Source organism: Myxine glutinosa, chromosome 14 (genome assembly GCF_964187855.1).
Source record: "Myxine glutinosa chromosome 14, kmMyxGlut1.1, whole genome shotgun sequence".
Classification (NCBI taxonomy): Eukaryota; Metazoa; Chordata; class Myxini; order Myxiniformes; family Myxinidae; genus Myxine; species Myxine glutinosa.
In genome coordinates, this window is record NC_136274.1 from 88,242,915 (window position 1) to 88,270,336 (window position 27,422).

Here is a 27,422-nt window from a genome sequence, read left to right on the forward strand (position 1 = left end):
TGTCTGTGCTTGATTTTCACGACAGATACCATAGGAGGAGAGTTTGGTCAGCAGAGCGGGGTGCCAGACCGTATCGAAGGCACATGATATGTCGAGGGAGACAGCTCTAATTTCCTGTTTGGCATTAAGAGTAGAATGACCTGGTCTGAATCCAAATTGATGATCGGAGATCAAGCCATTGGAGAAGAGGAACGTTTTGTATCCCAATATTGTAATGTAATAAATTGTAATGTTCCATATGTTTGTTAATTCATTTTGAAAGTCAAAAATTACTCCGCATCGGCACGAATATACCAGTTTTTCAAAGTGAGGTGCACACATTTGAACTGGTTGCCCTATGGTTTATGATTCAGGATGGTTTGAAATTGTAACCAGTGTGTGGCTCTTAACATGATCCTTTCTTCTCTTAGTCAAGGCTGGAGTACCCCAAGGCAGTGTTCGCGGCCTTATCCTATTCCTAATATTCATAAATGATCTCACCGACTCTCTGGAAAAGCTTCTATCTCTTTGCTGATGACTGCACTCTCTGCTGTGATATCCCCCATCCTTCAACCAGACAGGCAGCAGCCTCTTGCCTCTCCTCAGACCTTGACAAAATCACAAACTCGTCAAACATTTGAACATGTCTTTCAATCCTGAGAAATCTCCACACACACAATCTCTCCGAAAGGATGATACCGTATACCTTCCCATATACTTTCTCAACAACCATTTCAGAGGTTCAGTCACTCAAACTCTTGGGTCTCACTCTCAGCTATGTCTCCCAAAGATTCTTCTCCTATGTGATGCTCCATGATTTCCCGATGCAATATGTAGTCCCTCCCTATAGTTATTATTCTTCGCAATCACCAGCACCTTGCATTTCTTTATTTTAAACCGCATCTACCAATATTTTGTCCAATCTATGAAAGTATCTCGACTTTCCTGGGTCTGATCACCTGCACCTCCCTTCTGTTATGCATTGCCTCCAAACTTTGTCATGTGCAAATTTACAAAGCCAACTCTTAAACCCCACAACCGAAATGATTGATGTAAATTATAAATGATAATGGTCGGAGTATAGATCCTTGGGTACTGCATTCCTCACAACCTCATCGCGACGTCCATTCACAGCCAGTCTTTGCTTCCGATCACGAATCCAGTTAGCTACTCTACCAGCTACAACGCAAGCCCTAACCTTAGGTAACGGCCTTCTGCAAGAAAATGCCTTTTGAAAGTCTACCTTTCATACATCCACTGCGCTTCCCTCCTCGACCCAATTAGAAACTGCTTTGTAAAAGTCAAAATTTGTAGCTTGCTGTGACTGCATTTCATTATTGGTTTAAACTTGTCTATAAGCTTCCTCATGTGATCCTCGATTAACTTCTAACATATTCCACACAAATGAAGTTTAACAGGTCTATAGTTGTCCAATTCCCATCTGAACCCCTTAAATAAGGTGTAACATTTGTTATTCTCCAATCCTCTGGTATTTGTCCTGATTTCAATGAGCTGTAAAAGATATCGGTTAATATCTCACTTTTCTGCTCTGACACCTCCCTCAAAAGTCTCGGACACATATTATCCGTCTCCGAAGCTTTATATTCTGGTATCTTTCGGAGCTGTTGCTTTACTTCCTCTTTGCTTGGAACTCTTCACCTCATGGATACATTCTCCTTGAATGTTGATGCTAATTGTCCTGTTAGTTTGTCCCAATCGATAGCACTTGTATCTCTCCTCGTACCCTCAAAGTTTCCCTTCCTGAATTCTAATAGCCTTACTCTGTTTTACTTTAACTCTAACTCTTCACAGAATCCTTGTACACATTGTTGTGGTCACTTATCCTTAAATGCTCCACCGCCCCCACCATTTTGGGATCATTACTTAAAAAGAGGCCCAACACTGCCACTCCACCTCGTGAGTTATCGACGAGCTGGTTTAAAAAGCAATCCTGGATTAGATCTCTCTTCTGTTCTGCCCTTTCCCTGTTCATGGACCCAATCTATCCCTGGCAAATTGAAATCTTCCATGAGCAATACTCTTCCCTCACCACATGTTCTTCATGAACCCTTGTTTCCTGCTCTTTCCTCACACCAGGAGCCCAATCAAAGCATAGTACAAGTATCTAACCCATCTTACAATCCCCGATTTCTATCCACACAGAATCCTCCACGTTCGTTATTGTCCCCCGTCGCACCGTGGAGCCAAAGGGGGACTATGGTTTTCCCCTGCGTCCGTGCATGCGGTGAACCTTGTGAGCGGAATATCTTGAAAAATAAATGAACTACTAACTTCTAATCGGGCGTGTGGGTGTACCTCGGCATAAGGAAGAACGCTATTGAAAATTGGGTCGCCACGTCAAAATCCAAGATGGCCGTCACCATATATATGTCTGAACCTTGTGAGCGAAATATCTTGAAAAATAAGCGAAGTACCAACTTCTAATCTGGTGTGTGGGTGTATCTAGGCACAAGGAAGAACGCTATTGAAAATTGGGTCGCCACGTCAAAATCCAAGATGGCCGCCTTACGTCTTCCTCTTTGTCAACTCACATCACTTCACCGACGGGGGACCGAGACGTAACGCTTGTTTTCTTGATATCAACCCTTTCTCTTGACACAATATTGTTTTACCAAGATTGCTACACCTCCTATTTTCTCTTTTCTGTCACACCTACACATCTTGGTCACCTTCTCGTGCTGTCCTCCAATTTAGCTCATTAAACTGTCTCGTTTACTGCAACTCCATAATATCCTCGCTATTTACTTTAGCTTCAAGCCCCACATTATTTAAATTATTGGTGTTGGTATTGAATATTGTACACCGCTCCTTTCCTATGCCATCTCCAGGCATTGCAAATCGTCATTGCCGGGCACCAAAGGGGGCTCGGCAGTGACGCACGCTGAAAGAGAGTACTCAGTTTTCACTCTGGTTTCTTGCTTGTCCGGGCGATATCTCAGCCATCCTTTGAGCTAGGAAGCTGAAATTTCGGCACAGTAGTGAGCAAGTCCTTTGTCAAATACGGTATTTTTTGTTTTTTGAATAATCAATTAATTGAGGAGTTATTTAATTATTAGCGTTTAATTAAGTACTTATTTAATTAATTACATTTCATTTCTCTTCTGACCATTATTAACTCAAGCACCTTTTGAGTTAGGAAGCTGATATTTGGACATGCCAATGACCAGGTGATTTGGCTGCAAAGGATATTTTTGATTTATTAATTAATCAATTAATCGATTAATTATTTAATTATTCGATTAATGACAAAAAAATTTTTTTTTTTAAAGTTACAGATTCTGATGAAATAGTGGTAGTTTATGTGTTCTCTGACCAAATTGATTAATAATTTAATTTTTTATGATTATTATTTATTTATTTTCATTATTAATCATTTATTTATTTTCTTTCTCATTTGGCCAATATCTCAGGCACCTTTTGAGCTGGGAAGCTAATATTTGGACATGAGTGACCAAGTGATGTGGCTATCAAGGATATTTTTGATTTATTGATTAATCAATTAATCAATGTATCGATTAATTATTTAATTATTCGATAAATTACTAAAAAAAATTTTTTGCCCCCAGTTACAGATTCTGATGAAATGGTGGTGCTTTATGTGTTCTGTGACCGAATTGATTGATAATTTAATTTTTTAATGATTATTATTTATTTATTTTCATTATTAATCATTGATTTATTTTCTTTCTCATTTGGCCAATATCTCAGGCACCTTTTGAGCTGGGAAGCTAATATTTGGACATGACAGTGACCAAGTGATGTGGCTATCAAGGATATTTTTGATTAATTGATTAATCATTTAATCGATTCATTATTTATTGATTAATCGATGAATTACTTACTGATTAATCAATTAATTATTAAATTTTTTATTAATGACTTATTTGATTAAATTTCTAAAAGATACATCTTCGGATGAAGCACGAGTGGTTTTGTTATGGTATTAGCCAATTGATTAAGAAAATATTTTGTGATAATCTTTTATTGATTTTAATTATACAATTAATCAATCAATTAGTGGACACCTCTCCCTCCCAATGCAGCCTCTATGAGCTGCACTGCGGTATTGCCGGGCGCCAGAGGCGCCCCGGCAATGCCGCGCTGTAGGATATTTAATTATTTGGCATGGGGGCGGTGTACTTTGAATGTATGTGTACTTGTTTTTAAACTTTTCACTTCCTGTGTTGATTTTTCTTTTCTTTCTTTTCTGACTGTCATGGCTAATCATGTTCAGTTAGCCTTTCCCAAGCCAATTTACCCTTCTCTAGCCAAAAAAATCGAGCCAAAATTTCAACTGCAAACTTATTTAGCCTGCAGCTATCGTTATAGAAATACTCTCTCTGTCCTGAAATTAATCAACTTTCTTTCCTTGACAAACAACCTTTCTGCCATATTATCACCATAGGTTGACATCTGCTGCAATTCCTACATTTGCCACTGGAGATTGGTGCCTGAAAATGTTGTTGCAGTTAATAATAATTTCCCATGAAAGTCAACATTGCCTTGCATCTTCCTTACGATTCCCTAATTTCTTACTGGAAATGGCCTTCAATCATCTTTTAAATGCAGTATTCCCCACCAGAGGGCGACGTTGCTTAACTAACACAGGTGTTACACTGATCTCCACTGGAAAAGGCATTGCCTGAAATCGTATCCATATATCTATAATAACAAACGGGTGTGTGTGTCCTCCATAACTTCAAAACCATGAAACCTAGTGGCCCCAAACTTTGCATGCATACCTCTCGAACTCCAAGGGAGTGTGAAAGAAAACTGGATGTTTGGGTGTGTTAAAACACCCCTTTTGATGACGATTTTAGTGGGTATTTAAAACAAAATACCAAAATAAGTCTTACCAAAATGGCAGTCCGACATCTTGGTCAGCCCTCTCTGACATCACTGGGTTCTTAAGCTGCCATTTCGTTTCCGCCTATTGAAACATGCCTTGCCTTGGAAACACCATCTACTCTCACGGACTAATTACAGCATATAATCAAAATCTGGATTTGGATTTGAGAATTGGATTCGTTAAGTATCAGAATTTGGAGTGAAATCTGAAAATTTTAACGTTAACGATTCTTATAACTCAGTGGATATCTTAAAACTGTTTTGAGCAGGGTTGTCCTTCCTCCTTCTCCATATTGCCAAATCATTCAACTTAACTTTGTCTGCTGTTCCAACAATTATATTGAGTGAAGAAAAGATGAATAATGTGCCCAAAGTGTAACTTTATTGAATACAACGAAAATAATTAACCAGTGGGATTGATGTGAAGGCTTTCACAGTTGCACCTGGTTACTCTGTGGGGGAAATCTCCAGAGTTGGGAAGGTAAAATAAAGTAGAACGTCACTCGGTAGAGCGCATACCCTCCGCCAGGCTGAACAGTTTATGTTTTGTATTCCACTGAGAGGCCGGATCTGAATTTGGACCTGAACCAAAATCGAATTGGCTTTTTCTTGTCACCTAACCAACTCACCCACCAAGTTTAGTGATGACTCGTCCATAACTTTTTTTAACTATGTTATATAATCGCTTTTCGTCATATCTCTCAATGGTGAAGAATCACTTTAAATAATTCCAATAGCCGGATCTGAATCCGCATCTTCACCAAAATCTCATCATTTCGTCCTTGTCGCATAACTAACCTTTCCACCAAATTTCGTCCGAATCCATCCACAACTTTTTGTTGTAATATCTTGTTCACAGACAGACAGGAGTGAAAACATAACCTCTGCCTACCTTTGGTGGCGGAGGAAAAACATCACTTTCCAGTACATCTAATATTATCATATAATGGAATTTGGATAGGAGTTGATAATGAAAATGTATTAAATATAATATTGTTACGGAAACGGAGTACGGCGCTCCCCTTAGCGGGGGGGGGGGGGGGGGGGGGGGAAGGTTAATCCCCCTTCGATTTGCACTGGTCGTCTCCGATCCTGAGGCTACCCCGCTCTCCTGTGGGGCGGGATTGCCCAAAGTGATTGGTCAAGGGATTCCCGTACACCTCTAGCAATCCCTCCACAAGGCAGGTGGGTAACTCCGCTCGAAACCACGGGCAAGATGTTATTTGCCGAGCGGTTTTAGCAGCCCGCTGTTCGAACCATTAGCAAACACTAAACCCGATTCATATGCGTTGGCCGAAATCGCACCAGAGGTACTCAATGGGGAAAATCACAAAGACGATCGGACGAGCATGAAGAAAGAAGGAAATCAAAGAATGGAGGAACAGATATTTATTACAACTATTTCCACAACCAAAGAAACCAAGGAGAAGGAAAGAAACGAAAGTAATTTACAGAAGAAGAAGAAGACACAGTGCAATTCTTACTTATACAGCTTACTTATACCCAGGACAATATAGACAGAACGAACAGTGGATATGAGAATTGTGTTTTTTTATTGTTGTTGTAAAGTATCACCCTCCTTCCTCCATTTGTTGTGTATAAAGGTCAAAGGTCGTTCCGTAGTTATTCCATATACCACACGTAGCCAATCATAGATTTCCTCCTTGTTCGGTAGTTATCTCCTTATTCGGTAGTTATCTCCTTATTATGTGTATTAGATTAAGGCTGTGTCTTCCTTTAATTAACACTCCATTGCACCGAAGTGGAATAAGGTAGATTCCCTGCACATCCCCCCTTTCGTCAATTGCCAACTGCACTGGGCGGTTTGCTGCATTCTGCCGCTGCTGTGGGGTGGTGGTTTTTCGCTGCAAGACTCCATTAGCCACGAGGTCATCTCGGAGCGGCAGGTGGGAGGAGTCAGCCCAGCGCCGGGAACAAGGCGTGGCCTTGCCAACGCCTCCTCTGGGGGCGGGATCGGTGGGCCCTCGCGGCCAATCAGGGCCGAGGCGAGCTCACCGATGGGCGTGTCCTGGAGGCCGGCGGCTTGATCGCCCCAGGGGCAATAAAAGCATGCGCGGAAGCCTTTGGGGGTGAGCTCAGACAGGGAGAGAGAGAGACGCGGCAGAAGCAGTACCATGCAGCTTTGACTCCACCAGGCAGCTTTGACTCCACCAGGCAGCTTTGACTCGACCAGGCAGCTTTGACTCCACCAGGCAGCTTTGACTCCACCAGGCAGCTTTGACTCCACCAGGCAGCGTTGGCTCCACCCGGCATCTTCGACCCGTTACCCCGCGGGAACCAGGATCGGTGGCATTGGTGGCTGTCGAGGTCCAGTCCGGCGTCCCGTGCGGGATCAAGCCCGAACCATCTGCCCCAGCTGAACCTTCCTCTCTCCTTCCAGTCCTTCAGTCCTGCCATTCCATCCTTCTGTGTACGTGAGTTTGTTCTGTGTGTCTTGTCCTGGGGTATAAGTAAGACTGTTTATAGATAAGTTAATAATTGCACTGTGTCTCCTTCCATTCTTTCTGTCTTTATTTTATTATCCTTCCTTGTTCCTTGGTTTATTTTGGTTGTAAATAGTAGTAATAAATCATATTCGTATTTCCTACCTTTTGTCTTCTTCTTCTTCACATCCGTCGTCTTTGTCTTTTCCCCATTGAATACCTGTGGCACGATTTGGCCAACGTTCAGGAATCGGGTCGTCATTGTTAATAGTTCGTGCCGCGGTTGCTAAAACCGCTCGGCAATTAACATCTGTCCACGGTACTAACGGGGCCGTGCCACCGGCCTTTCTGGAGGTCGCTGTACAGCGTCAGGGACCACGTCGGTCAGTCATAAACGAGGGGACTAATCTCCCCTCGATAAGGGGAACAGAGGCCGACGTTGGGTTCCGCAACATTTGGTGTCAGGAGAGAGATTCGGACCTGAAGCGCTTAGCATGCTCAAATTACGAGTGGCCCAAAAATTGTGTTTTATAAAATCCTAAATTAAAAAATCGTGCCATGGATTGTCAAGGCGACGGGATGCCGGTGGGGGAAATAGAAGAGGGGTTAGGGGTAACCCAGGACCAGGGGGAAGAAATGGAGGAGGAGAGAAATGGTGAGGTGGTTGAGGAGGTATCAGGTGCACAAAATGGCGGCGCCTCGCACGTGGGTGCGGTAGCCGAGCCCGCGCTACCAGCGGGCTTTGACATGCAGGGCCTCATGGCGCAAATACAGGCAATCATCCAAATGGGGAATGTAGGATTGGAAAACCAACTTGTGGGAATGAGGGCTGATAGTGAGCATTTGGAAAACAGTATGGGGGCAATGAGGGACGAAGCGCGGGGTACCAGCGTCCAAATTGGGAAGTTAGACAAAAAATTTGAGGGTTTAGACAATAAATTTGAGGGGTTAGACAACGGGATAAAAGGGGTGAATAATGGGTTAACGGGGCTAGAAGCCAGGATGAAAGACAAATTGCGGGAAAGAGGGGAGCAATCCGCCCGGGAAATGAAACGGATGGGGAACCAGATAGAGGAGGTGAAAATCGGGTTGGAAGGTAAACTGGATGCTCAGAGGGATGAATTGGAACAGATGAGGGCGGCATCTACTAAAGAGATGGGAGAAATGGGGGAGGAGCTAAGACGAGGTGTGGGCGAGGATGTCTCGGGGGTATGCAAAGAGGTAAAGCGAGGAAAGGAGTGTATGGAGAAAGGTGTGGAATAATACGGCTAGGTTACAGGGGGGCATAGATCAGGTGACCTGACTCGGGGAGTAGAGCAGCTGATGGTGGGACAAAAGGAACTAGTGGAGCAAGTGGAAAAGAACACTGCGGTACTAGGAGGGTTGAAAGCGACACAAAAAGAACTCAAAAATGAACTCATAGCAACAAAGAGGGAATGTCAGATGGTACGTGAGGGACTGACGAGGTTGGACGAGGTGACGAAGTCTATGAGTGAACCTGGAGGGTGTGTCAGAGAAGGTGCAATGACAAAGAGCATGGAGACAGCTGGATGTGTGAGCAAGGAACGGGCTGCGGGGTGTCAGCATGCAAGTGGAGCATCGACGGTAACCGGGATAGCGGTTCGATCGACCTGTAGCCGAAGCGGGCCCGTGGTTCGTGCCGGGCTTCGTGCGCCGCTGGAACCAGCGGGGATCGTAACCGCGGCGGTTTCGAAAGAACCGCCGTGCGGGATCCATGCCAGGCCGTGCTCTGAACGGCCGCGTGGTGCAGCCGATGGGTGTGTCCATGGTGCCGCCGGTGCATGTGTCCGTGGTGCAGCCAGTGGGTGTGTCCGTGGTGCCGCCAGTGCGCTTGTCTGTGGTGCCGCCAGTGCGCGTGTCCGTGGTGCCGCCGGTGCGCGTGTCCGTGGTGCCGCCGGTGCGCGTGTCCGTGGTGCAGCCGATGGGTGTGTCCATGGTGCCGCCGGTGCGTGTGTCCGTGGTGCAGCCGGTGGGTGTGTCCGTGGTGCCGCCGGTGCACGTGTCCGTGGTGCAGCCGATGGGTGTGTCCATGGTGCCGCCGGTGGGTGTGTCCATGGTGCTGCCGGTGGGTGTGTCCATGGTGCTGCCGGTGCGTGTGTCCGTGGTGCAGCCGATGGGTTTGTCCATGGTGCCGCCGGTGCGCGTGTCCGTGGTGCCGCCGGTGCGTGTGTCCATGGTGCAGCCGATGGGTGTGTCCATGGTGCCGCCGGTGCGTGTGTCCGTGGTGCAGACGGTGGGTGTGTCTGTGGTGCCGCCGGTGCGCGTGTCCATGGTGCAGCCGATGGGTTTGTCCATGGTGCCGCCGGTGCGTGTGTCCGTGGTTCAGCCGGTGGGTGTGTCCATGGTGCCGCTGGTGCACGTGTCCGTGGTACAGCCGATGGGTGTGTCCATGGTGCCGCCGCTGCGCGTGTCCGTGGTGCAGCCGGTGGGTTTGTCCGTGGTGCCGCCGGTGCGCGTGTCCGTGGTGCAGCCGATGGTTGTGTCTATGGTGCCGCCGGTGCGTGTGTCCGTGGTGCAACCGGTGGGTGTGTCCGTGGTGCCGCCGGTGCGTGTGTCCGTGGTGCCGCCGGTGCGCCTGTCCGTGGTGCCGCCGGTGCCTGTGTCCATGGTGCAGCCCGTGGGTGCGTCCGTGGTGCAGCCGATGGGTGCGTCCGTGGTGCAGCCGATGCGTGCCTCTCGGGCTTGGTGAAATGAGGAATTGCTAGGCAATGCTCGGGAGGTGATTGTGAGTTGTGTTGAGCATGGAGGTGTATGGAGCAGTGTATGACTGAGTAGTGGTAATTGTGTGTTTTGCTGACCAAATGGTCCAGGGAGGAAGGAGGGTGCAGGAAGCACCAGTAGGAGTGATTGCACAGGTGTGCAACTACAGGTGAATGGAGAATGGTTGTAGGGAATACATGGAGTGTGGAATATATGGAGTAGGGAATGGATGGGGTGGAGTGAGTATGTTGGAAACTGTGGAGTGGAGTGGATGGTGCGAAGGTGTGAATGGGGGAAGAGTGGACCCCCATCACGAATACCCGGGAAGGGTAGTTTAAGAGTTCGGTAGAGGGTACAGGTAAATTGTGGTTGGATATTGGCATCTGTGGTGCGTGTGGAAGAATGGAGTTTGGATGGGTGCATTAGTGACGTGGAAATGGCTGGGCGTGTGGCCTGTTAGTATGTGTAGTTGAATGGGCACTCCACCACTGTGAGGATGTCGGCCAGGTGAGGCCGCAGGTGGGCTCTGGGAGCCGGTAGAGTTGTTGTGGATGGGGCCCGAAGATCAGGAGGACGGACCCGGTTAGCCCAGTGCCACAGAGGGCACCGAGTGGGGAGAGCGCCAGAGGGCCTTCCCCAGGTAGATAGGTTCGGTCAGGGAGCAGGTAAGCTCGGAGGCAACTACAGTGGTGGAGGTGTGCAGGTGGGTAGACCTGCTGGGAGAGCCACACGACCCAGTCCTGAAATTGTGCAAGGGCACAGGGAGTTGAAATCGGGGGAGTGAGACCCCAAATTGATGAAGCACCACAGTTTGGACAATGGGAATTTGGTTCTTAAAACCGCATAGAGTAAGTTGGCCAATGGTTTGGCAGGGAAAGACCCCGGGTAGTGTAAAGTGTGCTAAGGTCATTTAGAGGATAGTAAGGATTAAGAATCTCCTCGCACCATCTGCATCCACTCACCTGAGGTGGCAGAACTCCACACCATGCCATGGATGTTTTGATTATTTTTTATTGTGCAAATGTTGGAATGTGAGAAGCATCATGACGTAGTTGTGACATTGTGCTGTTGTTCCATCTCTCCCTCCTTTTGAGGATTGATGATTAATTGGTGATGGCAAATTTTGGATTAGTGGGAGTGAAGATGAATTTGGTGTCGGGGAAATATGGGGAAGACGTGACGGTAGCGATGGATTTGTAATGTGCAAATTGTTGTACATATGGGGTAAGGGCAAGGGTAGAGTAGGTAAGGGGGGGGGGGTGACGTACGGTAGGCACGAGATTTCTCACTTCGCTCTTCGTACGCACCTCGTCTTGCATTGCCTTGTTGATGTGTACCCTTGTGACCTTACCCCTCGCTCACCTGTCTCCTCCCCCCCCCTTGTCTCCTACCCGAGGACTGTGCCCCACTGGGCATCGAGGGGAACGTGCGGGATTCCGCCATTGTGTGCCCGAAACTCCCGCAACCATCTGTCTGCATCGATGCACCACTTATGGACCACATGTCTGTGGCTGAGCAGCACTGATGGACCCCATGGGTTGGGGCATGGCCCCTCTGCTGGAACCGGCCATGATGGCCCGAGATCTTGCTGGCGGACCTTGGTCACAGGGCACCGATGCCACACAGGTGAAATACAATAGTCGGCCCTGTGGGCCATAAATAAATAAAAAATGGACGCATTGTGTGCCTTTTTATTATTGCAAATAGGCCGCCAGCAAAGAAGAAAGACAACAACTGGAAGAATACCAATGGCCAGCAGAGGGAGCCGAAGAGGAAGACCAGCACCAGGGTTTGTTGGTTTATTTTTATTATGAACTGTGATGACTGTGCACCGATTGGTGCTTGATGGTGTTTTGGTGTTTTGGTGCGGTTTTGGTGTTTTCTGGTGCGTCGATGCAGCACAGGCTGTCTCCCCCCTAGAGAACAATCACAGGTCCTGGGTTGCGTTTTGTAAATACAAGTAGCGTCATTGTAAATAATGCACCCCCACCGTAAGTGTTTAGTTTGAAAACCATTCCGCGATTCGGTTAGCTGTGGGCGTGAGTGTGTTAGGCAGGGTGCAATGGAGCAGCGGGACATATTTCTTTATGTTTTAAAACTGTCACACTCAGGGTCAGGTTAAATGTAGAGGGAACTACACCTACGTGCCACACTAAAGGTAAAAGTTAATAGGCCCGGGACGTGCCTAAGAGGAGGAGGGTGCAGTGTTGTGGATAGGAGAATTGTGTTTTTTTGTTGTTGTTGTTGTAAAGTATCACCCTCCTTCCTCCATTTGTTGTGTATAAAGGTCAAAGGTCGTTCCGTAGTTATTCCATACACCACACATAGCCAATCATAGATTTCCTCCTTGTTCGGTAGTTATCTCCTTATTATGTGTATTAGATTAAGGCTGTGTCTTTCATTAATTAACACTCCATTGCACCGAAGTGGAATAAGGTAGATTCCCTGCACATCCCCCTTTCATCAATTGCCAACTGCACTGGGCGGTTTGCTGCATTCTGCCGCTGCTGTGGGGTGGTGGTTTTTCGCTGCAAGACTCCATTAGCCACGAAGTCATCTCGGAGCGGGGGGTGGGAGGAGTCAGCCCAGCGCCGGGAACAAGGCGTGGCCTTGCCAACGCCTCCTCTGGGGGCGGGATCGGTGGGCCCTCGCGGCCAATCAGGGCCGAGGCGAGCTCGCCGATGGGCGTGACCTGGAGGCCGGCGGCTTGATCGCCCCAGGGGCAATAAAAGCACAGGCGGAAGCCTTTGGGGGTGAGCTCAGACAGGGAGAGAGAGAGAGACGCAGCAGAAGCAGTACCACGCAGCTTTGACTCCACCAGGCAGCGTTGACTCCACCAGGCAGCTTTGACTCCACCAGGCAGCTTTGACTCCACCAGGCAGCTTTGACTCCACCAGGAAGCTTTGACTCCACCAGGCAGCGTTGGCTCCACCAGGCAGCTTCGACCCGTTACCCCACGGGAACCAGGATCGGTGGCATCGGTGGCCGTCGAGGTCCAGCCCGGCGTCCCGTGCGGGATCAAGCCCGAACCATCTGCCCCAGCTGAACCTTCCTCTCTCCTTCCAGTCCTTCAGTCCTGCCATTCCATCCTTCTGTGTACCATCCTTCTGGCGCAAAAGTTCTGGCATTCCATCCTTCTGGCGCAAAAGTTCATGGGGTTCTTCAATATTTTCAAGCTCATCAACACGGAGAGGCCAAGATAAACCCACTTCTTCTGTAAACTTCTTTCTCAGACGCCTTGCAACATTGTTTAGTAACTGTTCATCATTTATTCCCCAAGAATAAATGGCTGCTTCAATGTAACTTCCACCAGCAGATGCATCATAGACAATTGTGCTCTGGTTCTTGTGGAAACGATCATGGAAACCAATGTTGTCTTTGAATTCATTTTGAAGCATGTGTTTTATTGTGCTGGTTTTCATCACAGTTTCAAAACCAAAGTTTGCACTCATTTGGTTATAATCAACCAGAAGACCCTGTAATGTTCTTGGCTCATTCATCTCCAGCACAACTGTACGGACATGCCTAAAAAACATCTGTCTAACCTCTGTAAGTCGCACGTTCTGTAAGTGCATTCGGTCACCAGATGAATCAGAATGTTTGTAGTGAGGCTTCACATACTTCATCCAGCAGGAACGATGATAGCGTATTTCTGACGCAAAGGGATCAGGGGTAGAATCTATGACAGTTAAAATTCTTTCTCTCATCTGGTCATCTTCCAAGTGTATTGTATGTGACTTGAAGGTGTTCCACGCATTCAACTGTTGGATAATACATAATGTTTTGGAATTTTTCAAGTCTTCTGGTTTCATACACCAAATGCACAGATTCTTTTCATGAAGGAGACCTGTGCTACGTGAAGATCGTCCAGCTTGCTGCTGGTCTTTTGCATGCGTTTCTTGTGTGTCCACTGTTTGTTGTTTCTGTTCTTGATCTCTTTTTCTTAATGCTTGTTGAAGTCCACGTTGAGCTGCCAATGCAGTCCTGCATGCCTTATGAAAATAGACACCATTCGGTCCTGCATCCCAATTGACTGAATCATAAACAGTTCCAAATTTATGCAACCCTTTCCAATCTTGTGCTTTGCCCTTCATGCGTTCCCATGCTTCAGGAGAAATGTTGCTTTTATCTTCATCGCAATGTTCATTACACAAATTACATAGTCCAGATATTTCCTCTCGTTTTCTTTTTCTGTTTGGTTGAGGCTTCAGTACTGGTGTTGACTTTGGTGCTGACATTGTTCCCAGAAGATCTAAAATATAAAAATACAGAGCAGATGTTAGTCTTGATCCTATGGGGATCATAATCATATTTACTTTACATCAATACACAGAAGAAATGTTTGTAAAAATTACTAGTATGTGGACGTCATGAAACAGAACAAATGACTACCAGATATTCACAGCCCATCATCATCATTTACCTATGCACTTTATATGGTACACAATATTATACATGTGCTCTAAAGAAAAATGATACACATAATTAAAAATCATTATTTTGTTTTAAAAATAGAGTGTTTCAATTGTTCGTGACGTTTCGGTGACAAACATTTAATAATTTCTTATCCATGGGTTTGGGAAAAAATTGATGTTTTTGGCTAATTTATGTTAACCTTTTGCCAGCCATTTTGAAATTTCAAGGTTATGGCAACCACCTTTACTTTTAAAAGTTGCTTATTTGAATTTGCCATGTCAGAAAACATATTATTAGACACTAAAATCATTAGAATCGGACAATGTTAACTGTGTTGGTGAATTTGACCGCCAGTCAAAAGTGCGTTGACCTTTCGACGTTTTTGACCATAGCGCCCTCATTTAAGGTCGGAGGTATAACAAACTATACATTTCTGGAATCCTCATGACTAGACGAGTAATTTGATATGCATATCGACACGATTGGAATATATTTGAATTTTGACCCCTGTTTGACCTTTGTTGACCCTTCCCGGAAATGCCTGACATTTTCAAGGGGGCAGCCCAAGTCAAAATTGTTCGGTATTCATCAGGGAACACAAAAACACTTTCAAACCTTTGTTCCCAGAATTTGGTCACGGGACCTACAGGCTGGTCTCCTACTATGATGTTCTTTCTGGACAGCAAAGGTTTCCTCCTGGCACACCTCCCATGCAGATCAAATTTGTGCAGCCTCTTTATAATGGTAGACTCGTGGACTTTGACATCAACAGTGGCAAGAGCTACCTGTAGGTCCCCTGATGACATTCTGGGGTTCTTAGAGACTTCTTTCAGCATCTTGCGGTCTGCTCTCGGGCTGAACTTGCTGGGGCGGCCTGGCCTGAACAAGTTGGCAGTTGTTTGGAATCTTCTCCACTTGTAGATGGTCTTCCGGACAGTCGAATAATTGATTTAAATTTGTTTGGAGATCTTTTTAAATCCCTTCCCAGACTCGTAGGCATCCATAACCTTCTTTCTGAAGGCCTCAGAGAGCTCTTTTGATCTAGGCATGGTGACGCCACACACTTCAACAACAAAGAGCAAACCAAACTAAATGTCTGAGGTTTAAATAAGACACATTCCTCCAAGATCCTCTCTAACGATGTTCTAATCATTTGCACCTGAGCCGGTGCACCTGATTCTAATTTTATGTATTTGAAGTAGTGATAAATGTAGGGGTGTACTTACTTTTTTCACATGAGAAATTAGCATTTTTGTTTATTTAAATTATACAACAGACTACAAAATGTAAATGCTTCATGATATTTGTTATATTATATCACCTTTATCTGTCAATATTGTTGAAATGAAGATCTAATAGCTGTATGTTGAAATATGTTGAAAAAGTCAAAACTTTACATGGGGTGTATTTACTTTTTCATGTGACTGTAGACTTGCAGTTGGGAGTATAATCAAACCAAATCCATGGGAAGTTCTTTAACCTGAAATTGAACAATTACGAGCTCAACGTTTCGGTTAACGACATGTGACAAGCCACATGCATCCACTAACCTTTCTCAAGAGTGATAAAAATTATCTCAAATCCACCTATATACCCAAAAGTGGGGGTGTGCAAAACCGGACAGCCAATCAACGCGTGTATCATGTCGCCCAAGAATTCTGACCTTGCCAAATCAACAAAAAAAAACATTCACACATTTAAGGATCAAACAAAACAATCATGTAGCCCCATTGGATTGCAACCCAAATGTTCTGATAAGATCAGAGAATAATCGGTCACTTTCATTAAAATCAAACACAATTCGGGATTATCCGTGTGCGTAAGATTAATGTAATAAATAAGTTTGCACTGTGACAGGGAGGGGAAGCCTGGGGGTAAAGATTGTCCTGATAGAAAAGCTGGGTTATGTGTTATGTGGAATCCCCAATCAAATTCAGGGAGTCCCTGGTTAGTTTGTGCAAGAGTGGTCCAAACGCTAACGACAAGTCCACCACCTCCTGCATGATGAATGTGACTGTTTTCCTCTGCGTGCTTAGCCTCCAGAATCCATCTTCTGGTCCTGTTCTCTGGGTTGAACCCAAAATGCTAACCCTATCCCACAGGGGTGTGTGCCCTGCCTTGAGACCATGTTTGGCAATGGCAGACTTGTTGGGATAATTGCATTCAAAGGCCTTGCATTGTTCAGCAATACACGAGCCTGAGGTCCTCCCCATCTCTCACACATATTCAGCTTCACAACCACAGGGCAGGGTATGCAGTTCGCTCCTATCTACTTTCTTAACAACCTTCTTGAGGAGGGTCAGTCATTTAAAGTCATGGGTCTCACTATCAGCTATGATCCTTTTTGGGCAAACCACAATTTAAATTGGGCCTCCAAAGCCAGCCTCGAACTGGACATCCTCCATCATACAAAGTCCTTCCTTGGCACACCTGAATTCTTGTCCACCTACAAGGCTTTCATCTGGAGCTTGGATTACTGCTCTCCCCTCTGGGTCCCCCCCTGCCTCACATCTTGCTCAGCTTGATGCTGCGGAAACCATGGCCTTCAAGATCATTGGAATCTCTGATGCTGAAGCTGAGTCAATGGGCTTATCACTTTGCCATCGCAGACATTTCGGTGGTTTCTATTTTCTACCGCCTCCTTTATGGTCTTGCGCCCTCTTCTCTGTCCATGCTTCCCCCTCCCCTCCCAAGCATCTGTGGTATTGTCGAGGAAGTGGTGTGAGACTCAAGACTCCAATGATGTCACAGGTTTACGAAAGATCACAACTTTATTAACTGGTAGTTCACTTCATTCCAATACCAAATAATACTGTTTAACTCAATGGACCAGGTAACTCTATCCGCATAGTCCCTCTTTCGTGGCTGCAGCGCCGTACTCCTGGTACGCGTTCATTCCGTCGGGCAGGGCTTCTGAGGATGAGTGCCCTTTGACTCAATGTCTCTTCTGTTTATATGGGCAAACTTCAGTTAATCCTCTGTGCGCTGAAATCGTAATCCCTTCTCCGCAGCAATGTTACTCGGTCGCCTCACTGGCACCAGCTCGCTCCCCTCCTGCTGCGAGTTCCATTTACCAAACAATAGGGGGGTGCTCCAGCCTGGGGCTGTGACCAGGTGGACAAGAGATTACCATGTTTGTGCACATTCCTGACATTCATTTACGAAATCGTCTATCTGCTTCGTTACCAGTCCCAATCAATGAGTTACCAGTCCCAATCAATGAGTTACATTTCCACAATTCCCTCATCTTTTTGTTTTTGTTTATATTAACCATTAATCTAAACATCAATATAAGTAAACAATCAATCACTGCAAGTAAACATCAATACAAGTATAAGTAAATAATCAATCACTGCAAGTAAACATCATTATAAGTACTAGGGCATGCCCGTACTATATATATATATCTAAAAGTATATCCCCCCCCCTCTATTTACATGTAATGGTTTGGTCCAAAGCGAACGGCTTGCGAGTACGGTGACAATCCCCCCCCTCTATTTACATGAAATGGTTTGGTCCAAAGCGAACGGCTTGCGAGTACGGTGACAATCCCCCCCCTCTATTTACATGAAATGGTTTGGTCCAAAGCGAACGGCTTGCGAGTACGGTGACAATCCCCCCCCCTCTATTTACATGAAATGGTTTGGTCCAAAGCTAACGGCTTGCGGAGTTTGGTAAAGAAATCGCCATCGCGTGCACAAACACTCAGGAAAGCGAATGAATCGCAAATTAGTTTTAATTAGTTTTAAAACATAGTTTAATGCCCGAGCGAGTTTAACGCAATCGCAAATCGCATCACAAAGCGAAAGAATCGCAAATTAGTTTTAATTAGTTTTAAAACATAGTTTAACGCCAACATAGCGCCAACATAGTTTGCCGACGGGAAATAAATGAATACACTCTCAAATGTGCCGTCCGAGGCAGAGTCTGTTCGCCACGTTCGGCACACGTGATAGCTCGCTGCTCTCTGATTGGTTGAATCGTTTTATGGACATAGCTCGGTAACTACTTCTGCGATTAATTTAAAACCTTGAAAAGGCACATCCTCGGGTCCCCAGCAATATACCTGGCAAGTTTCAAGTATATCGGACCGGTAGTTGTCGAGAAACAGCGGTCACAGACAAACATACATACAAACATACATACATACAAACATACACACAGAGATTAGTGGAATTATAGATAGATAAGTAAATAATCAATGTCTACAAGTAAATATCAATACACGTATTCAAACCATAACTTTGGTAATCAAATTCCCTTAGGCATACACCGTCATCCTGCAAGAATCACAAAACATTTCGTTGGTCATTGACTCCTTCCATATTGTTCAATCTATTGCATTTGCATCACAAATATATTTTCAAAACAACACTTCACCATCACCAAGATACAACAATTTCACTTCATTTTCAAGTTTTGTAAAGCATCTGCACCATCTGGCAAAAACGTTTGCCTCCACACAAATGTTGACTTTGTTTGAAAGGAAGGGCTGATCACTTGTGTTTGAATCCAGGTATGAAACATTTTCTCCTAATGTCTTCATAGCACCTGCACTACTTCGTGTAGGATTTCGCTGTTGTGGTAACATTGCGGGGTCATAGACTGACCCTGCTCTCCATGTAGCATTCTTGCCACTTTTTGCTGTAAACCATAGTAATTCCTGAACAAGGCCTTCACCCAGTTGTAGTCGACTTGCCTCCCCCCTCATTGTGAGTGGGCAGCAAGTATTGGTGTGACGTTGATTGGCCAGCAAGATGTGGAACAGGGATGCCGGATGCATCCACAATGATGTTGGGACCATGGTGTTCAGTTCATCCATGGTCCATACCAGGAGTGGCCCGCAGAATCGTGCACAGCTGTTGTGAAAAGGCACAGCCATTGGTTTGCAGCTCCATGCTGGCTCCCTGGAAGTTGGTGAAGTAATAACATATGTCCCCGCATTTCACAGAGGTTGCAGGTAAGGTGTCGTTGTCCTGCAACTTCTGATGTGATGAATGTTCTAAGCCTTCAAACAAGAGTAAGTGATCGCCTTTCTTTCATATGTTGCAGTGTGATCCAGGCAAATGGTCACATAAATTTCCTTGGTGAAGGTAAGCATCCATCTCCAAGTTACACGGGAGAATGTCTTCATCATTCTTTGAGAAAGAGGGTGTATGCCACGTTTAACTTCATTTTTTTAGCCACAAATTTTCTTTCTCGAACTTCTTCCCAATTCCGTTAGCACCCCCTTCAAATGTGATCTCGTCTTATCCTTATGCTCAGTCACATCTGAATCTGCTTTCCACACACACTGACTCAGATAGGGTACATCTTACCATGAAATCAGCATAATCATGTATATCTTCCGACAGTTTCACATTCAACAATTTGTTGTTTTTCCTTAACACAAAAAAGTTATATTCATTTATATGCGTCACACAAATAATATTCAATCAGGTATGTATTTCACTACTAAACTAAGAATAGCATCCACAATTGCTTTCAGGTTAATATAGTTCAAAAATTAACTCATGCAGGTATTTTAGCACTACTCTAAGAAAATAAATTGTATATGATTACAATCACAAACGGGAATATCTAATTCCCAACAACAATTTTCCCAAACCAACAAATTAAGCATAATGTATTATTACCATAATTCCTCTCCACTTTTTCTTTTCCCTTTTTTTTTTTTTTTTTCCTAACAGTGTGTCACTCGTGGTGATATGAGTTCACTGATATTGTAATTGACACAACTCATAACATTGTCGTTATGCCATTATCTTAATTCTACTGTATTCATTTGCAACATCACTTGATTTAATCTTTTAATCTCAGTATTTATGTCGCCATAAAAGTCTTCCTTTTCTGGTTCCACATTTCTTTCCTCATTTGTCACTTCATGCGTTATCATCGTGTTGTTGGTTGCCTTATTCAGACACACCATCACTAAGGCTTTCAAGCAAGCCACCACTAAAACAATTGCCAAAATAACTACTAAACCAACAAACAAGTCTGCTACTCCTTGTATATATTCATACCTATGACATAATTATATGTCGATGACATTCAACATTATATACCAAACTAACAAGCTTCCTAAAAGGTAAATAAAGAAAATCCCTTAATATGTAACATAAATCAGATTATTTGTCTTACCCTGATCCCCCTATCTCCCGGGGTTGAACTCAATCCCCTGATCATGAGTGTAGTTGTGATACATTTTTCACTCATGTTGTATTAATATCAGCAGGTAATTGTATGTCATGTAGGCAAATAAATGTCACTATCCCAAGTAGGAATATAGTGGGGCGGCTTAGCCCAAACATTCAAAAGAATTGTGCATTTTGTGAAACAAGCACCAAATTTGGCACAAATGTACATTAATATGTTGCGAACATTTTCAGATATTGGGCCACTTGAAATTCCGTAATTTTTTTATCACATGTTGAAAATGTAATGTTTATCAATGCAAGGGGTGTTAAAATGTAATTCAAATGACTGTAAATCACGACTATCATTTATCTGCCACTGAATGTTCTGCTGGGCTGCTAGGTGCAGCCTCATTTTCTGTGGGATCGTCCACCTTAGCCCCATGTGCTTGTTTGCAATGAGGGGCATGAATCCAACTTTCTATTTTGGGTCCATATTTTTTCCTATTCTTATCAATCTCCTATGGTTTATCATTTCGTTCGAAGATACCGCAACCAAAGGTTTTAACCAAAGCCCTACCAAACTATTTCCAATTTGAACAAAAAATGCCAGTGAAACAATGATTCGAAGAATTAACTTCAAGGGGTCAATAAATTTATTCTATAGCCAGATCTAATTTTCCCATCCAATAGTTTGCCTTGCCACATGTCATATTATAACACTTTAATAAACCTTCGAAAAATGTTTCCCATCTCAACAAATTTCCTTTTTACAAATAGCCATGTGTAACTTACGTATTTAACTACAATTTCCTCTCAATTTGTTTGGCCTAACTGGCCGCAAAGTGGCTGCCAGTACCGTTTTTTATCTACCAAGGAAGTGCTCGTCCACACAAGACCTCTACCAAAATGTTGTTTGTAAAAACAAATCTGGGATTTCCGATTACATGGATGCACTCTCAGGACATTTTCAGGCTGCTGTTAACAATCCACTATGATAAATTAATTCCTTTACCCACAATCAAATAATTAGTACAAATTGAGGATATTATCCATCTGACATTCATTTATAGATTCATTATGTTGGATCTAATATATATATATATATTTTTTTTCCCAATAATTTCGCACTGGTGTAAGGAAGAGCAATAGCTCTCATAAGTCTTAGTAATATCGTAGTTAATTTACCCAGCATCGAAGAATTTATTTACTATCCATTCTCATCTGTTAACCAGTGACTTTGTTTGAACTCCAGAACTCAAAACTCACAATAGTTCAAACCAGCAAAATTTCCTTTACTATTTTACCATATCATCTATGCCTTATACACATCCATACATACAGCCCAATTTATATTCTGATAAAATTCAAGTTTATATCCATCTATAATTCCAGTAATCTCTGTGTGTGTGTGTGTCTGTGTGTGTGTATGCGACCGCTGTTTCTCGACAACTACCGGTCCGATATACTTGAAACTTGCCAGGTATATTGCTGGGGACCTGAGGATGTGCCTTTTCAAGGTTTTAAATTAATCGGAGAAGTAGTTACCGAGCTATGGCGATTTCTTTACCAAACTCCGCAAGCCGTTCGCTTTGGACCAAACCATTGCATGTAAATAGAGGGGGGGGGGGGGGGGGGGGGGATTGTCACCGTACTCGCAAGCCGTTCGCTTTGGACCAAACCATTCCATGTAAATAGAGGGGGGGGGGGGGGGATTGTCACCGTACTCGCAAGCCGTTCGCTTTGGACCAAACCATTTCATGTAAATAGAGGGGGGGGGATTGTCACCGTACTCGCAAGCCGTCCGCTTTGGCTTTGCGAATGGACCAAACCATTTCATGTAAATAGAGGGGGGGGGGGGATATAATTTTAGATATATATATAGTACGGGCATGCCCTAGTATATATAAAATCCGTGAGCAGAGTACTCTGGGAATTCAGTGTAAGACCTCTCCAAAATTTGGCTAATTTTGTACTACCACATTTTTTTATGAAGCTCATATCCATAAATAGCTTTGATTCTCATATAAATTCTATCACAATGGAATCCCAAGATTACTTCCAATTTTTTACTATTAATGAATAGCTGCTCATAACTCAGCAAATCAAATCTTTATTCTCCATCTCCCTTGACAAAAGTGATAATTTTCATAATCAAATTATATTTCTATTTTTTTTATTTTATGAATTCTCTCGATATGCGATCCCATCCCCATGGAACTATCTATTTTTCAGACAAGGCACACTGTCGGTGTCAACAATCTTGTAAGATTGATACACAAAAACAAAAACACTGACACACAAAATACCCACACACACATGCATTATGCGTATTTGTTTGCGTTGGAACCCTTATTTACAGATCCGGATGGGTGTCAACTTTATTTCAATTTCTCAAAATTTGTCCTTCAATTTTATAAGCGCTAATACACAAATGGACCAAAAAGTTTATTCTTAGAAAACCCCTATGACGTCACATTGACATTACCCTTTCAGTTCCCACAATAATTTATCCAAATTTGACTACCCACCCATTTGTATGTCAGTCGACCACTGACCTATCAATCGTGTGGAACAATAGTCCGAAATTCCCACCTGATCATGATGTGACTCTTGTCACTTGGTTTGCCAAAAAAATTGCAAAGCAATTGTTCCAAACTTTGTAAATTTAAAATTTTGTGCCCAACATAAAAGATCCAATTTCGGCATTTGATCAATTAATTATCAATTTGCTTACAAGCAAAAGAAAAATGAATAATTCTTGCTCCGAAAACTTTTCAGACCCAAGAATCATCGACAGTTATTCATGTTTGTCCAGTAATCTAATTTGTTGAGGCCAATCGTCATTTGGGATTTGTCGCAATGAAGGCCTAATCATTGTCTGAGGTATCGGTCAGCACTGGTACCCTTGATCTTGGTTTACCCTATGAACTTTGTAGTGAAATCGTATCCGTACTGAACCCGGGTGGGGATGCTCGCTGCTCGCTGTCATTGTTGTCCCCACTAGGGGCGTGACTATAAGACCCGTTGCTGTGTCAGTGCTCCGAGACTTCTCCCTTGTGACATGTTACATCGGTAGCCTCGTTAATGGTACGCCTTTATAGAATATCTAGCTTGCTTGCATTGACTGATATGAATGGCTTTATGAGATGTCGCATCGTATGCTTATTGTGTATTTCTACTTACAGGAATGATCTGATGATCTAAATGCAATTAAACCAAACCGTTGGACTAAAGTTGTGCGGACCTGAATGGTTTTCCACAACACTTAATTGCATTTAGGATCTGCTGACATGGCTGGCAACAAGACGTTGACGGTGTCCATTTTCAGCGCCGACCCACAAGCCACGGACGGAGGCTTGCAACTCAAGCACTGGCTCCGACAACTGGAGCATCTCTTTGATGAGCCTGAGACCGCTCCGACGCCTGCCGCGAAGCTGGCAATATTACACTCAAAAATCGACTACCGGGTCTACCACGCGGTCGCTCAATGCACGACGTATGATCTTACCATCGCGGAGCTCAAGCGGCTTTATATAAAAGAAAAAAGCCCTGTGTATGCGCGTTATTTGCTGCAGACGCGGCGGCAGCAGCCCAACGAGCCTATGGATCATTACGCCCAGGAGCTCCGGCAGCTCATGCTGGACAGCGCCAAGGAGCCACGGACTCCCGAGCAGGCTAAAGATGATCGACTTTTAGATGCCTTCATAGCAGGGGTCTCCTCCCAGGAACTACGTCTCAAACTCTTGGAGAAGACCGACCTGACCTTCGCTACGGCGGTTGAGCAAGCGACGGTGTATACCGAAGCGCGGATGCAATCGAACGCCTATGATCGCACGCGCCTTTTGGCGGGCACCTCACTACACGCCCGGCCGGAGAGTACCACTGACGAGGACGTGGATCCGCCTGCTGAACTCCGGGATGCTCCGGAGGATGACCCTACCCTGACAGCTGCCGTTACGACCAGCAGACCCAAGGCCTTGCGCGGGGCCGCATGTTTTTTTTGTGGAGGGCCTCGTCATGCCCGAGTCGTGTGTCCGGCACGTGACGCTATTTGCCATTTGTGCTCGCTAAAGGGACATTACGCGAAAGTGTGCAAGAAATCGGCACGCGGCTCGCGGCCCTTCGACTCGCGCAGCCGCGGTCGCGCAGGCGCGGCAACCTTGAACGGGCTTGTAGCAGAACCCACGAGCCCAGCGCCTTACCCGACTTCGAAGGGGAGGGCCCCTCTCTGCGGCCCGCTGGGCGCGCAGACAACCTTGACTGGCGCCACCGGACAGCCATCACCGTCTCATTCTCCATCGGGGACAAAGGCCGCGTCCTTGGCCAAACCTCGAGCCACGCAAGGGAAGAAACAGCTTTCGAATACTACGGAAGCCTTTTGTCAAAGCGACCAAACGAAAAAGGCGATTTCGAATACTACTACGGAAGCCTTTTGTCAAAGCGACCAAACGAAAAAGGCGATTTCGAATACTACGGAAGCCTTTTGTCAAAGCGACCAAACGAAAAAGGCGATTTCGGCTACAACGGAAGCCTTTATCTGCCAGGAGTGTCAAAAGGCGATGCCAAATACTACGGAGGCCTTTTCTCGTCGGATTTTGAATCGCGAAACACCGGAATGCTGGGGAAAGCCCTCTGATGACGATAATGGATTCCCCATGGTCAACGCAGACTCCGGCCACGATCGCAAAACTGCTGCTGGTGTAGGATCCACCCGCGAGGCTGGTCCGACCCATTCGGGGGGCTCAGTCCCGCTCCCAGCTGCCTCGTCTGGCCTGGCTCAAGCCCTTATTCCCCTTATGGTTGAGGGCCATTGTGTTCAGGCCTTGGTGGACACCGGATCTACGGATAGTTTTATCGACCAGCGACTTGTGCTCAGGCATGGATGGCGGATCGGGCGGTCTACGAGACGGATCTTCATGGCTTCCCAGGGACTCCGGCTTAGCACAAAAGGGGAATGCCGATTGAAACTAGTGCTAAAGGGATGGGTTTTCCCTGATGTACACCTTATGGTTTTACCCGCATTATGTGCTGATATTCTGCTAGGACACGATTTTCTTAAGCTGCATGGACGTCTGGTAATGGAGTTCGGTGGGCCTGACACTCTTGTTGTGGGGGCGGACGACGCGCTAACGGTGTGCGCCCTAGCGCAAATGGACGTCCGTCCGCTTTCACTGTTCCCCAATCTAACCTCCGACTGTACCCCTGTCGCGGTAAAATCGAGACGCTACTCTCGCGCGGACATGCAATTCATTGCGGACGAAACGACTCAGCTCTTGAAAGACGGCATCATAGAACCTAGTAGGTCGCCGTGGCGTGCCCAGGTCTTAGTGGTGCGCAGTGAGGCCCATCGCAAACGCATGGTGATCGACTATTCCCAAACGATTAACCGCTTTACACAGCTGGATGCCTACCCCCTTCCGGGGATGGACGCGCTAGTGCAACAGGTGTCCCAGTATTCGGTCTATAGTACTCTCGATCTCCGTAGTGCGTACCACCAGATCCCTATCTCTAGGGCGGATCGTATCTATACCGCTTTCGAGTCGGGGCAGCGGTTGTACCAATTCACACGATTGCCCTTTGGGGTGACGAACGGGGTCTCTTGTTTCCAGAGGGCCATGGATGACCTCGTTGCGCGGGAGCACTTAACCGATGTTTTCGTCTACCTCGATAACCTTACGGTTTGTGGATATGACCAAGGGCACCATGACGCTAATCTGAAGCGCTTCCTTGAGGTCGCGCAACGGTATCACTTAACTATGAACGAGGATAAGTGCCGATACTCCCTACGCACCATAGATCTTCTGGGGTACACCGTGACCCATGGCTCTGTCTCTCCGGATAAGGAACGTCTGCGACCTTTGCTCGACATGGCCCCTCCCTGCGATCGGGCGTCCCTGAAACGCGACCTTGGGCTGTTCGCCCATTACTCCAAATGGGTGCAAAATTTCTCCGCGAAACTTCGCCCCCTTGTGGCCTGCGACACTTTTCCCCTGAGTTCGGCCGCATTGACGGCCTTTGAAGGTCTTAAGACCGACATCGCCCGAGCCGCCGTAGCAACCATCGACGAGAGCGGCTCGTTCGTCCTCGAAAGTGACGCCTCGGATCAGGCCATCGCGGCGACCCTCTCCCAAGGGGGACGTCCCGTGGCTTTCTTTTCACGGACTCTTACCTCCGCTGAGCGGCGGCACTCGTCCGTTGAAAAGGAAGCGTATGCGATCGTCGAGTCTATTCGGCGATGGCGCCCGTACCTACTCGGGCGGAGCTTCCAAATCATCACGGACCAGCAAAGCGTTGCGTTCATGTACGACACCTTACACGCCCAGCGCATTAAGAACGAGAAAATCACTCGCTGGCGTATCGAACTCGCCGACTTCTGTTACACCATCAAATATCGCCCAGGGAAGGATAACCAGGCCGCCGATGCCTTATCGCGCCCCACTACATGTGCTGGTATCACCTCGTTGGAGGGCCTACGGGTGCTGCATGCTACTACGGGCCATCCCGGCGTAACGCGTTTCGCTCATTTCGTGCGGAGTGGGAATCTCCCTTACTCGATTGACGATATCCGCCGTATCTGTCGCGACTGCGCTATCTGCGCGGAAATCAAACCGCGTTTCTATAACCCCCCTATGGGGACTCTGGTGAAGGCTACACGCCCGTGGGAACGCTTGGCGATGGATTTCAAGGGCCCTTTGCCGGTGTCGAGCGGCTCTCGCTATCTGCTCACTATCGTTGATGAGTACTCACGATTCCCCTTTGCTTATATGTGCGCGGACATGACTGCTGCCACGGTGATGCGTTGCTTACAGAACTTGTTCTCAATGTTCGGTTACCCGGCCTATGTCCATACCGACCG

At 45.7% G+C, this 27,422-nt stretch overlaps 1 pseudogene; it reads left to right on the plus strand.

Annotated features, from left to right (window-relative positions):
* Positions 1 to 16,681: 16,681 nt before the first annotated feature.
* Positions 16,682 to 27,422, plus strand: part of LOC137439296 (spectrin beta chain, non-erythrocytic 1-like) — a 30,703-nt pseudogene continuing 19,962 nt past the window's right edge.